Here is a 13,429-nt window from a genome sequence, read left to right as displayed (position 1 = left end):
CTTAAATTTTCTATTTTTTTTTCTTATGATTATCAAATTAAAACTGAATCTTTGTTTATTTTTTGGTGTTTAGTGAATTTTTTAAATATTTTCTTCATAAAAATTATGTTTTTTTTATGTATATTTATATTTGGTGTGGCACAAAATTTCAAAAAACTTGCTCAAAATATTTTAAAAAATGTAGAAAAAATTCAAAAATGCGGAAAAGAAAAAAATAAAAAATTTAAAAAATTATTTTTAGACGACCAAAATCAAACAAGGTTATTATATTTTATGTGATGGGATAAAACCTCAGGGCACTTATCTTAGCGGTAAGAGTATTATCCTACCGGTAAGAATATGTCGCCCATACACCTCCTTCTGCATTTATAACAATTTTTTCCCTCTCTTATATTTTCTATTTTTTTTTCTGAAGATTATCAAATTAAAACTGAATCTTTTTATTTTTTTAGTGTTCAGTGAATTTTTTAAATATTTTTTTCATAAAAATTATACTTTTATGTATATTTATATTAGGTGTGGCTAAAAATTCAAAAACATGCTAAAAATATCCAAAAAAAAAGGAAAAATTAAAAAATACGGAAAATTAATAAAAAATTATAAAAAGAGGGAATTTCGGTAAACGGGAAAGTAACAGAAAGGGATTAATATAAAAGTGAGTTATATTATACATTCAGTCACAATAATATATTTTATGTATATTTTGAGTTACCATAATTTATTTTACACAATTTTTGTATATAAATTATATTAATATTTCAATTACGTTGATTATTTTCTGAACTCTATTTGCTTAAATTGAAATCTGTGGATATGTTTGTTTAAATTTTAAAAATTATTTGACAATGATTTTATAAATAATTATTTTCTATAAGTACCACCATGAGAGTCTCATGCCTTGGGAGACTTAAATAAACCATTGGCTTCTGATTGGTCACTTTGTAGCCCTCTGTCGGTCATGAATCCATTGATCTTTGTTCTGACTGTCACTCCAGTAATCTCTGTTCAATTTTGTTCTGTAGCGTGGTTATGATTATTTATTTACATAATTTATGTATTTTAGTTTTTGCCACTTAAATAACTATCCATGATTACTTTCTGTCCCCTATACTATTGTCATAATATTTTTCACTCTGCTGTGTACTTATAGCTGTTGTAACGAACTAAATTTTTAATTATTCTGTAAAATTTATACTAATCAGTGTGTTTGATTTGAATTTTTTAGATTAAGTTTTTTAAAAACTCAATTTTTTGGTTTTCGTGTTTTTTTGTTTTTAGTGAATATTTTTAAAATTTTAAACATTTTTTTTTTACTTTTTTAGATGCACCTTACTTAGATGTATTTAGAAAGTAAAAAATTTGTGAAAAAATATTTTAAAAATTTAATAAATACATAAAAATACAAAAAACTGTATTGAATTCTTGTATTTTTTTTTTGTGTTTTTGGTATTTGCTGAATTTTTAAAAAGTTTTTTTCACAAATTTTTTACTTTTAGGTATATTTATGTTAGGTATGTCTAAAAAGTAAAAAAAATTGCTTAAGATATTAAAAAAAATTAGTAAAAACAAAAAAATAGGAAAAACAAGAAAGTAGAATTTTCTGAAAAGTATTTTTGAAAAAACACAACCAAGCAAGCTGAATATTATTTAATCACAATTAAAAAAATATACAATTTATTTTGTAAAATAATATAATTATTAAGAATTTAAGGATCAAAATATAAATAAATAACTAAGTTAAGTTTTTTCATTAAATAGCTTAGTGATAGCAGCTAAATAGGGGTGCGTGGGTGGCTACGTGTCACTTGAGCTTGCTGAGCAAGCCTTATATCTTGTGTCACTTGAGCTTGCTGAGCAAGCCTTATATCTGGTATAAAAGGAACAGTTAGGAACAAGAAGAAGGGAATGAAAAGAAAAAAAGAAAAAAAAAAGGAAAAGAAAAAAAGGAGCTAAAGAATAGCCTCGGAAAGATAAGATAAGAGCATCTCTAATGCACTAGGCATATAATACTTATTAGTTAAAATGCCTAGTGTGATTCATTTTTTTCAATTCTAATGCACTAGGCATATGATTAGGCATTTTGGCTCAATTCATATTCACTAGCTACATGTAGCTAGCCTTCAATGCTAGGCAAAATGTATTCAATCATTAGGATCATTTCCCTCCATCTTTATTGTTGACGTGTCATTTAATAAAATTAATAGTATTTGGATAAATAGCTAAAATAAAGAGCATGGTTGGAGTAAAAACATAAAACAGTTGATAGGCAAAATAAAATATATACTTTATAGAAATATTTAGATAGGTAAAATGCCTACTACCATTGGAGATGCTCTAAATATATAGGACGGAAATAGTAAAACTCAATCTTAAGGTAAGTTATATTATATCTTGAGTCACCATAATATATTTTACGTATATTTTGACTTACCATATTTATTTCATACAAGTTATGTTTTATAAATTATTATAAATTATATTAATATTTCAATTACGTGTATTAATTTTTGAACTTTATTTGTTAAATTTAAACAAACATGGATATGTTTGTTTAAATTTTAAAGAATATTTGATTATAACCTTATAAACAATTATGTTTTGTAAGTACCACTATGGGAGTCCGACACTTTGGGAGACTTAAATAACCATCGGCATCGGAAAAGAATATTGTCATGGATCTATTGACCTCTGTTCTGTGCGGAGCAAAGTGCTGTGCGGAGATAAGTGCTACACTATTGTGGGAGCCACCTCTATAATCCGAACGAGCCACCTCTTGAATCCGTACATCTGTTCTGACTGTCACTCCTGTGACCGCTATTCTGTTCTGTACCGTGGTTATGGTTATTTATTTTCATAATCTCAGTTTTACTACTTAAATGATTATTTGTTCAGACGTAAATATTTTAGTTACATAACTATCTATGATTATTTGGTGTCTCTTATACTCATGGCATAATATTTCTCACTCTGCCATGTGCTTATAGCTGTTTACCAATTTTTAGGAAACAATGCAATTCAGAAATAGCTTACGGAAAGTCTTAGACGCGAGCCTGCGAAATAGACACACACAGCACCTTTATGATATGTTTATATGTAAATATCGGCTTTTTTAGTTAATAAATTTTATAATAAAAATAGAAGCTCCAATGATTATTTTGGAACCCTCATTTAAATATTATTTCCGCTCGCGTTTATTAATTTGTTCAAGAATTGACCGGAGGTAACTTCAGTTACTGGCCATCACGATACTTAACCCTTGGATACGGCGAGCGGGTCGTGACAGTTGTGACCCTTTTCAGGTGATGAGATGTAAAGAAGAACGGTAAAATCGTATAGTGGAACCCGCACAGAATTTGATGCCAACTTGTTACATTTTGTTATTCTTTTCGTTTTCTTTCTTCTGTTTTTTTTTTTTTTTGTAAAATTTTGTCACTACATAAAATAATAAAAGCCCTATGGATGTATTTTCGATCATTAACGAAGAAAATTTTATGTTTAATTATTTTTTTAATTCCATTCTATCTCCACTTGCGCCATTAAATTTGTTAAGATTAGAATTAATTAATAAGTTGCGATTTAAGCCCAAATCTCTGGGGTTGGGTTGTGACAGTTTTAGTTTCTTTGATTAAGTTTTTTGAAATTTGATATTTTTTTTTTCATGTTTTTTTTTTTTGTTTTTAGCGAATATTTTTTAAATGTTAACCATTTTTTAAACTTTTTTAGATACACCTTAATTAAATATATCTAAAAATTAAAATATTTGTGTTAAAATATTTTTAAAAAATTAATAAATATACAAAAATGTGGAAAATATACTACTTTTTTTTGTATTTTTTTAATATTTAGTGAATTTTTTAATAAAAATTCATAAAAATTATACTTTTTATGTATATTTATGTTAGATGTGTCTAAAATTTAAAAAAATTGCTTGAAATATGAAAAAAAAATTATCAAAAATTAAAAAATACGAAAAATAATAAAGTAACATTTTCTAAAAAATATTTTTAGACAACCAAAACCAAATAAAGTTATTATATTTTCGTCATGAAAGAGAGATTATAATATATATTTAAAATTGAAAAAAAAAATCAAGAAGCAGAAAATGGAAACTTATCTTGACTCATTGAACTGTGTAATAACTAGAATTAAAAATAAAAATATTTGACTCGAGCTCATGACTTGGAAATAATTTAAAATTATTAAAACCAATATTCAGAGTAAGACTTCACCGATACATATTTGTGTTTTATGTAATTATTTTTTTTGTCTATATTTTACTTAGCTGTTGTTTGCCGAAATTAGATAGAATATTTATATGACATAACATAAGCTCTGTTTGGTTCCATTCTTAAATCATGATTTCATCTTCATATTTTAACTCTCTGTCTGATTATAATCTTCAAACTGTAATTCCAAATCACATTTAAAAACACTTTTGAAAACATATTTGATAAACCAAAAAGTCTTTGAATTTTTTAGTCTATTCGGTCATCCGTCCAAACATCCTCCCAGGCATCTGGCTGGTCAACTGCAACAATATTTTTTCTTTTTTTCTTGTAATTGCCACCTATTATTTGGGAAAAAAAATTATTTGTTTTTGTTTTTGATATTTTTTAAATATAGAAATTTTTTTTTAAACAAAACAATTAATAAAAATTTCCAACCAAAATACAATCAAAAATAATTTTAAAACACTAATTGAATATTTTTTTAACAAAAAGTAATATATATTTTAAATAAAAAATATTTTCGAATATTTTTGATTTTTTAAATAAAAAATATTTTTATTAATAATTATTTTTTAAAATTGAATTTTTAAACTTTTGAATTAAATTTAAAAAATTCTTTTTAAAACTCATAACCAAACAATTTTCTTATTTCACAAACTCATTTCAAAAATTCAAAACTCATTCTCAAATAAATTTTTCCTTTTCAAATCATGATTCAACAACTCACAAATTTAAAATACAATTTCGTTCTCAAATCATGATTTTAAAACTAAACTAAACGCAACCATAATTTTTTAGTTGTTTATAATTTATCTTCTTGTCAATGCTTTGCTCTGCTGCTGTTTCTTTGGGGTTCATTTGCTCAGATGCATGTGCACAAGCGTAACATCCTTCACAGATCTGCATTAAAAAATGTAACATCCTTCACATACCTTCATTTTAAAAAATAATTTAAATTTCCAGATAGTTACAAGTTATTTTCTTTTACTCCATAAGAAGCAGCTACTTTATACTTCATGGTGTCATCGCTGCAAATCTTTCCCCTTCACATTTAGAAGTGTTTATACTGCATAGTCCATCTCAACCTTAACCTTTCAACTTATAAATGCGAAAATAAAGGAGACAATAAAAGAAACGAAAATTTTCAATTTCTCCTTTTGACATGATTTTTGCTCGAGTCGCATACAATTCCAATTTCTATTAAATTCAATGTATAAAGAGAAATAGAGAATTGTATAGATATTGATTGTATTATTGATTGATTTTATGTACATGGTTGGTCTCCTTTATATAGGAGATGTGGGTGGAGAGTAGGTGTAGTGGAGTAGGTGGAGTAGGTGGAGTTGTGTAGTGGAGGTGGAGTTGTGTAGTGGAGTAGGTGAAGTGGAGTAGTTTTAACAGCCCCCCTCAAACTTAAGGAGGATAGACACTAACCAACTTGAATTTGAAGAGAGTAACAAAACAGGAAAGTAAACTGATGAATAAAATAGGATAGGAGACACGGTAGGGTCGTGTCAGACCGTTGTAGGAGATAATGTCTGGACAGTTTACGAGGTCACACCGGACCGATGTAGAACCTAACCGGAATCAATGTCGGGACAGTTTATGGGGTCATGTCGGACCGTTGTAAAAGCTACTGTATGATTGTGTATATACGCTGCCCAAAAGATATACATGTACATATATATCGAGCCCTCAAAAGTCGCGCCCTCAAAAGGCGCGCCCACTGCATCAAAAGCCGTGCCCGACAGAAATCATCGAGCGGCGAGCCATCAAAAGTTGTGCCGGACACGCGGCGAGGCACGTGATCGACAGAGCGTCGTGTCGCGGCGTCATGGTCTATATAAACCAATGCGGAGGCTGGGTAAACCAAACCAGTGTGAAACCTCGGAACATTTGCATTCTGAAACACGCTGTAAACACTCTGTAACCAACCTTTCGCTAAAACACGCAGCAACCCAAAACATGGCCTCTTCTTCCCGTGGTCTGCTCACGCTCTTTCCAGACCTCAACGAGTCCACAAGAGAGAGAACTGGTGCGGTTGCCCTTGAACCTCAACCAAGCGCCTCTGGGTTTGCTCTGTTGAACTTTCCTATGCGGTCTGTGGAGCAAAAAATGGCAGTGCAATCGGATGTTGAGGCCAATCAGTATACATTAAAGTCATGTGTGGAGACCATGACTGCGGTCACAAACTTGTCGCACCGGCTGCAGAGTAGGACAAATGAGGTGCAGTAGTTAAACGCCCAACTGGCTCTGCTCCAGCGCATGTATAAGGATGCGCGAGCAGAGATATGTATGCTAAAGGCGGAAAACAAGGAGCTGAAGCGGAAGGCCACCGTTATGTTCTGATTTGGAGGTCCGCCATATGCTGCAGTGGAGGAGCAGGGGGGAGTGTACGTGCTCGGTGACGTGGGAAACACAGAGGCAGCACCGTCAAGGGCCGCCCAGGACGGAGGCAAGAAGAAAAGACCGGCGGAAGAGGTGAAGAAGTGAGGTCGATGGGTGGCCGTCTGCAGAAAAGAAAACAAATATTTTGGTGTTGTGGGTTTTGGATTTGTGGTGTTGTGATTTTTTTTGGAATAAATTGTTTTGTTGTGTGGTGTTTTGTTTTTTTTTTTTTTGTGGAATGAAAATAAAAGAAAATTTTGAAAAATCAGAAGTGGTTGGAATGTACATATATATATAGATATATATAGAAAATAAAAGATAGTTGATGAGAGGGATGTAACCCGGAGTAATAATAATAATAATAATAATAATAATAATAATAATAATAATAATAATAATAATAATAATAATAATAATAATAATAATAAAATCGGTATCATGGAGTGGGCGGTGGTACAAAAATATTGATTAGAAAAAGAGGGAGGTGGTGGAAAAGTGAGGCCACTCATGTTATGAAAGTATAGAATAAATTAAGGAATTAAAAAAAGTGGTATTGTTTGGCGGAATAAATATATATATGAAAAAAGGAAAATGATGGGAGCATTGGCAGAGGGACATGCCCATGTGGGGCAATTGCTTTAGCTGCAGTGATTCTTGAAGGTGCCTCACAGTGGACGAGCATTTCGTCGAGAGAGATCGGAAGGGTGGTGTCGTGGCCGTGGACAACCATGGAGGCGGAGTCGCCGACGAGGCAGATATCGATTCTGGCGGTGTAGAGATGGATCGCGAAAGGGTAGTCGTACGCGGTGACCATGGTGATGGGTTCGCCCTTGCGGTGTTTCTGCCTGAGGTGAGTGAGAGCCAATGACGAGCTGGACTGACGATGGAGCGAGTTTGTGTGTTGATCTAAGATTTCAGATGAGGGTTTGAGTGAAGAAGCTGCTATTATTGGAAGAAGAGAGAGAGAGAGAGTGAGGGGCCATGGGAGAGGTCTTGGAATTGTGTGATCAACTCCGGTGGGTGTGTGTGTGGGGTTGGTAGCAAATTGAATCAAGGGGTTGATCTCTCTGCATTCCGAAATATCCTCGAAATCGACAGAGAGAGAATGATCTGCCCCATGTTGAGAATAAGATGTGGAACACAACAACCTGAAAGAGAGAGAGAAGGGTAAAAGGGTTTGGTGTCTGCCCTTTCTTGTTGCAGCAGTTGTAAGAGGGGTTGCATTTGATGGGCCCATTGTTTTACGTAGCTCTGGCTCATGATCAAGCAGCACCTGGACAATGGCATGGTGTCCTTGAGTTGCGGCTATGTGCAGAGGATTGAAACCAGACGCAAGGAAGGCTGGTGTCGTGACGGAGCTTCGGCAAAGGGACATCGACGTGCAAGCGGCTCTGGCGACTGAGGAAGCAAGATCGAGCTCTGGTATGGCAGGAACTCTGATAAATTGACGCTGGACGAAGTGAAACACCAATGGCGGAGTAGAGCTGGCGTCGGTTTGTGTTAACAGTAGCCTGGGTGGCGGCGTCGGCAGCAGTCGGAGCTGCGATAGTGGGCAGCGTGCGAATGGCGGTGCTCTTTGATGATTGCAAAGCTCTGATATACTGATGTATTGTTCAATCTTTTTCGTCTGTGTCCTTAGTTGCCCCGCTCTGATGTCGTTGTAAGCTGGGTGTGTGTAGACGCGCCCGCGTGGGCCTCATGCTACAGTTCGGACTCGATTTGTGTTACGGTTCTAAATCTGAACCAAAGAGTTCAAATCTGGCAAATCGTTTTGAGAAACAGATTTTTGAAAAGAAGTGCCAAACATGGACTGCTTTGCCAGATACAGAGTCGCCACCTAAATATTTTTTAAATAGGAAAATTTAGGAAACCCTGACTCGGTGCCGAAGGCCACATGTCCGTCATCACCGGAGTTGTCTCGGCTCGGGAGCTTGGGTACGATCGGGGAATGTTAGCTATGAGCACCCCCTTTCGCCCGGTCCGAAGACCGGCCTTTACTAACCGTGATATCCGTTTTTGAAAACTTTATGTATTCTTATTCCATTTATTAGCCTAGAATTACTATGTTATGCGCGCAGCAAACACGTATAGACTAGATTGCCTAATTTGGAAACAAACATTGCATATCCGTTTGTTTTGGAAAACGCTTTGGAATTTGCTACTCGCGAGTAAGCTAAAATACGGATTTCAACGAGTTATTCCAACTCAAGCAATCCGACCTTCACCCACAGGCATTCAAACAGTTTATCATATAAGCATTTAGCCGCATGGCAAGCATACTGTCATGGTAGCATTCACACGCATGCGATATGCTAAAACATTTAAAATACTTACATAGTACTCCGCGCCAAAACAAAGAACTTGTTAGCAAAACATGCATGATCCAAGTCCATGTTTAAAAATGACTAATGCAACACATACAGGATGCAATCGAAGTAGGCTCGGCTAACCTAAGCATGGCATATGAAATGCGATCAATTGATGCACGTATTCAATTTCGAATTGAAGTACAAATGCAGTTAGCATGATGTACCGAGCCTAATGCATGCAATACAAATGCATGAATGCACGCATGCATAGCATAAGGTATGCTAAATTAAACGTGCCCTAATACTAACCATCAAAGCAGGTAAGTAAAAGGGAAGAAAGAAGTGGGGATTGGAAGACATACACACCACTCACACACACTTATTACAGGTTTGCCCTCGCTCGGAGGGACCAAATAAATAATACAAATTAACTAACTACGCAAGCTAATTAAATATTACAAAACACCTAGTCAGCTAAGCAAACTAACTAGTCTAGGAAAAACAGTAAACCGCCTCGGGAGGAGAGCCAGATGCAATGCATGCTCGGTCCTGCTCGGAAATGCACCGCCATACATAGGCTGCCTCTGTTTTCCTTCCTTCGCTCCTCTGGAGGTTGTCAAAACCTCAGTACTGCTTCCTTGAATACTGGAAATCACCATCGGCTGAATGGAATTGCCACCGGCAGTGGCATGTGGTCACGGGCACAAAATGAAGCTGTCGGCAGAAGAATAATTGCCGGTCGGCACTAGGAACTGCCGGTCGGCAAAGTGTTCCTGCAGAATCTGCAATTGACAGCAACAGAGGGCAAGGCAAAGCATGGCAGCACAATTCAAGGCATATATGCACCAATCATGTCCCCTATCATGCTTGTGACTCAAAAGGACATGTGTCTCGATTCTCGGACCACCAATCACGCATTTCCATGCATGATGGCCCAAAGACTCAAGTGTGCAACTTTCATGTCAAATGAGGTACAAACCAACAAACAAACCAAAGCCCAATTCCCATCACCAATTCAAGGAACAAGGCATGCATGCAAGATGCAATGCAACCTAGGCATGCAAGCTAAGGATGCAACATGGCATGGCAAGACACTTATGCAAGCATACAAGCAAACATGAGGCAATGCAAACCAATGAAAAGATGGACTTATACATGAATTAGGCAACTCTAAATAGGCCTAAAACAGTGGCCAAAATGACCAAAGCAAGGGACCAAAACACATACACACGTGCACATGTTAAAGGGCCAATGCTTGGGCACAAATGGGACAACTCTCAAACACATTCAAGAGGGTGTAAACATGGACAATTAGCATGCAACATAAGCTCTAAAAATCATGTTAAAACATGGTGCCAAACCAAGCAACAAATCAAGCTAAACATGCACTAAATGGCCCAAGTACTTGAAGCAAGTCAAAGGGGGCTTGAACCATGACCAAGCCAACCAAGCCTAACAAGGCTAAGAGGACTTAAAATAGGTTCAAGGCAGACCTAGACCATGCAAAGGGGCTCCCTAGATGGCATCTAGGTGGCTCAAATTCAAAGGCATGCACAATGGCCAAAAACATGGGGCATGTCACACAAGCTTTCAAAGCATTAAAGATACATCTAAGGCAAACATATAGGCATGCAAATGGGACTGAAATGACATGGTGGATGATTCCAAATCACCAAATCAACACAAAAATGTCATGCTACACATGCACACGCTTAAGGCCAACAAGCCGGAATGCAAAGGGGCTATACTAAGCATGCTAAATCCGACCCAAACAACTATGGACAGACCTAAAACATGGCAAAATATGCACAAAAGCTTCACAAGACTAAGCCTAAAACATGCTCGAACAAAGGCTAACAACCTAAGGCATATTAAGGCAACAACATGGCATTACATGGTAGGTATGCTAGGCATGCATGGTGTACCAAAACCAACAATAAACAGAGGCATATTAGGATGTAATAGGCACAAAAAACAGCCAAGGCATGGTCAACATGAAGCTTAGCTAGATGCTCCCTCAAGAAGCCAAAAATGGTCCATTTCAAGGACAACAAGGAGAGCGGGTGGCCCTCCCCTTTTGGAGACTTCAAGGCACCATCTCCACCACTGAAATCCCTCAAGATTTCAGTGGTGAAGAGGCCCAAACACTAAAGTCTCGAAACTCACACAAAATAGCACAAAATGGGGCCTTACAAGGCCTAAGAGGGATCAAACACCTCCAAACCAAAAAACACTCTTAATAAACAACCAAGAGGGTCTAAAAACAGAACTTTTTTGTATTATACACCAAGCTCAAAAACGATTTTAAGATAGGCTACAACAAGATGCAAAAATGGGGTAAAAAGGGGTAAGATTCTTACCCTTGAAGACCTCTTCAACAATGGTGCTCCAACAACCCTCCTTGGCTTGAATCTAGCTCCAAAACCTCAAAACCAACCCCTTAGAACCTCAGTGGCTAAGTGAAGGTGAAACACTGTGGAGGTTGTCAAAACCTCAGTACTGCTTCCTTGAATACTGGAAATCACCATCGGCTGAATGGAATTGCCACCGGCAGTGGCATGTGGTCACGGGCACAAAATGAAGCTGTCGGCAGAAGAATAATTGCCGGTCGGCACTAGGAACTGCCGGTCGGCAAAGTGTTCCTGCAGAATCTGCAATTGACAGCAACAGAGGGCAAGGCAAAGCATGGCAGCACAATTCAAGGCATATATGCACCAATCATGTCCCCTATCATGCTTGTGACTCAAAAGGACATGTGTCTCGATTCTCGGACCACCAATCACGCATTTCCATGCATGATGGCCCAAAGACTCAAGTGTGCAACTTTCATGTCAAATGAGGTACAAACCAACAAACAAACCAAAGCCCAATTCCCATCACCAATTCAAGGAACAAGGCATGCATGCAAGATGCAATGCAACCTAGGCATGCAAGCTAAGGATGCAACATGGCATGGCAAGACACTTATGCAAGCATACAAGCAAACATGAGGCAATGCAAACCAATGAAAAGATGGACTTATACATGAATTAGGCAACTCTAAATAGGCCTAAAACAGTGGCCAAAATGACCAAAGCAAGGGACCAAAACACATACACACGTGCACATGTTAAAGGGCCAATGCTTGGGCACAAATGGGACAACTCTCAAACACATTCAAGAGGGTGTAAACATGGACAATTAGCATGCAACATAAGCTCTAAAAATCATGTTAAAACATGGTGCCAAACCAAGCAACAAATCAAGCTAAACATGCACTAAATGGCCCAAGTACTTGAAGCAAGTCAAAGGGGGCTTGAACCATGACCAAGCCAACCAAGCCTAACAAGGCTAAGAGGACTTAAAATAGGTTCAAGGCAGACCTAGACCATGCAAAGGGGCTCCCTAGATGGCATCTAGGTGGCTCAAATTCAAAGGCATGCACAATGGCCAAAAACATGGGGCATGTCACACAAGCTTTCAAAGCATTAAAGATACATCTAAGGCAAACATATAGGCATGCAAATGGGACTGAAATGACATGGTGGATGATTCCAAATCACCAAATCAACACAAAAATGTCATGCTACACATGCACACGCTTAAGGCCAACAAGCCGGAATGCAAAGGGGCTATACTAAGCATGCTAAATCCGACCCAAACAACTATCGACAGACCTAAAACATGGCAAAATATGCACAAAAGCTTCACAAGACTAAGCCTAAAACATGCTCGAACAAAGGCTAACAACCTAAGGCATATTAAGGCAACAACATGGCATTACATGGTAGGTATGCTAGGCATGCATGGTGTACCAAAACCAACAATAAACAGAGGCATATTAGGATGTAATAGGCACAAAAAACAGCCAAGGCATGGTCAACATGAAGCTTAGCTAGATGCTCCCTCAAGAGGCCAAAAATGGTCCATTTCAAGGACAACAAGGAGAGCGGGTGGCCCTCCCCTTTTGGAGACTTCAAGGCACCATCTCCACCACTGAAATCCCTCAAGATTTCAGTGGTGAAGAGGCCCAAACACTAAAGTCTCGAAACTCACACAAAATAGCACAAAATGGGGCCTTACAAGGCCTAAGAGGGATCAAACACCTCCAAACCAAAAAACACTCTTAATAAACAACCAAGAGGGTCTAAAAACAGAACTTTTTTGTATTATACACCAAGCTCAAAAACGATTTTAAGATAGGCTACAACAAGATGCAAAAATGGGGTAAAAAGGGGTAAGATTCTTACCCTTGAAGACCTCTTCAACAATGGTGCTCCAACAACCCTCCTTGGCTTGAATCTAGCTCCAAAACCTCAAAACCAACCCCTTAGAACCTCAGTGGCTAAGTGAAGGTGAAACACTATGTGTTTGTGTGCAATAGTATAGACTAAAACACAAATTAACACACACAAGGGTAAAAAGAGAGATAGAAAGTGTATGGTTTCTAACCCTAGAACTCAAAACCCTAAAAATGGCTGTCTAAGCTCTCCAAAACATCTCAAGTCTCTAACCTTTTGCAAC

The sequence above is a fragment of the Camellia sinensis genome, chromosome 9, assembly GCF_055761805.1.
Source record: "Camellia sinensis isolate YWXY chromosome 9, ASM5576180v1, whole genome shotgun sequence".
Lineage (NCBI taxonomy): Eukaryota > Viridiplantae > Streptophyta > Magnoliopsida > Ericales > Theaceae > Camellia > Camellia sinensis.
Note: the sequence above shows the minus strand (reverse complement) of the source record.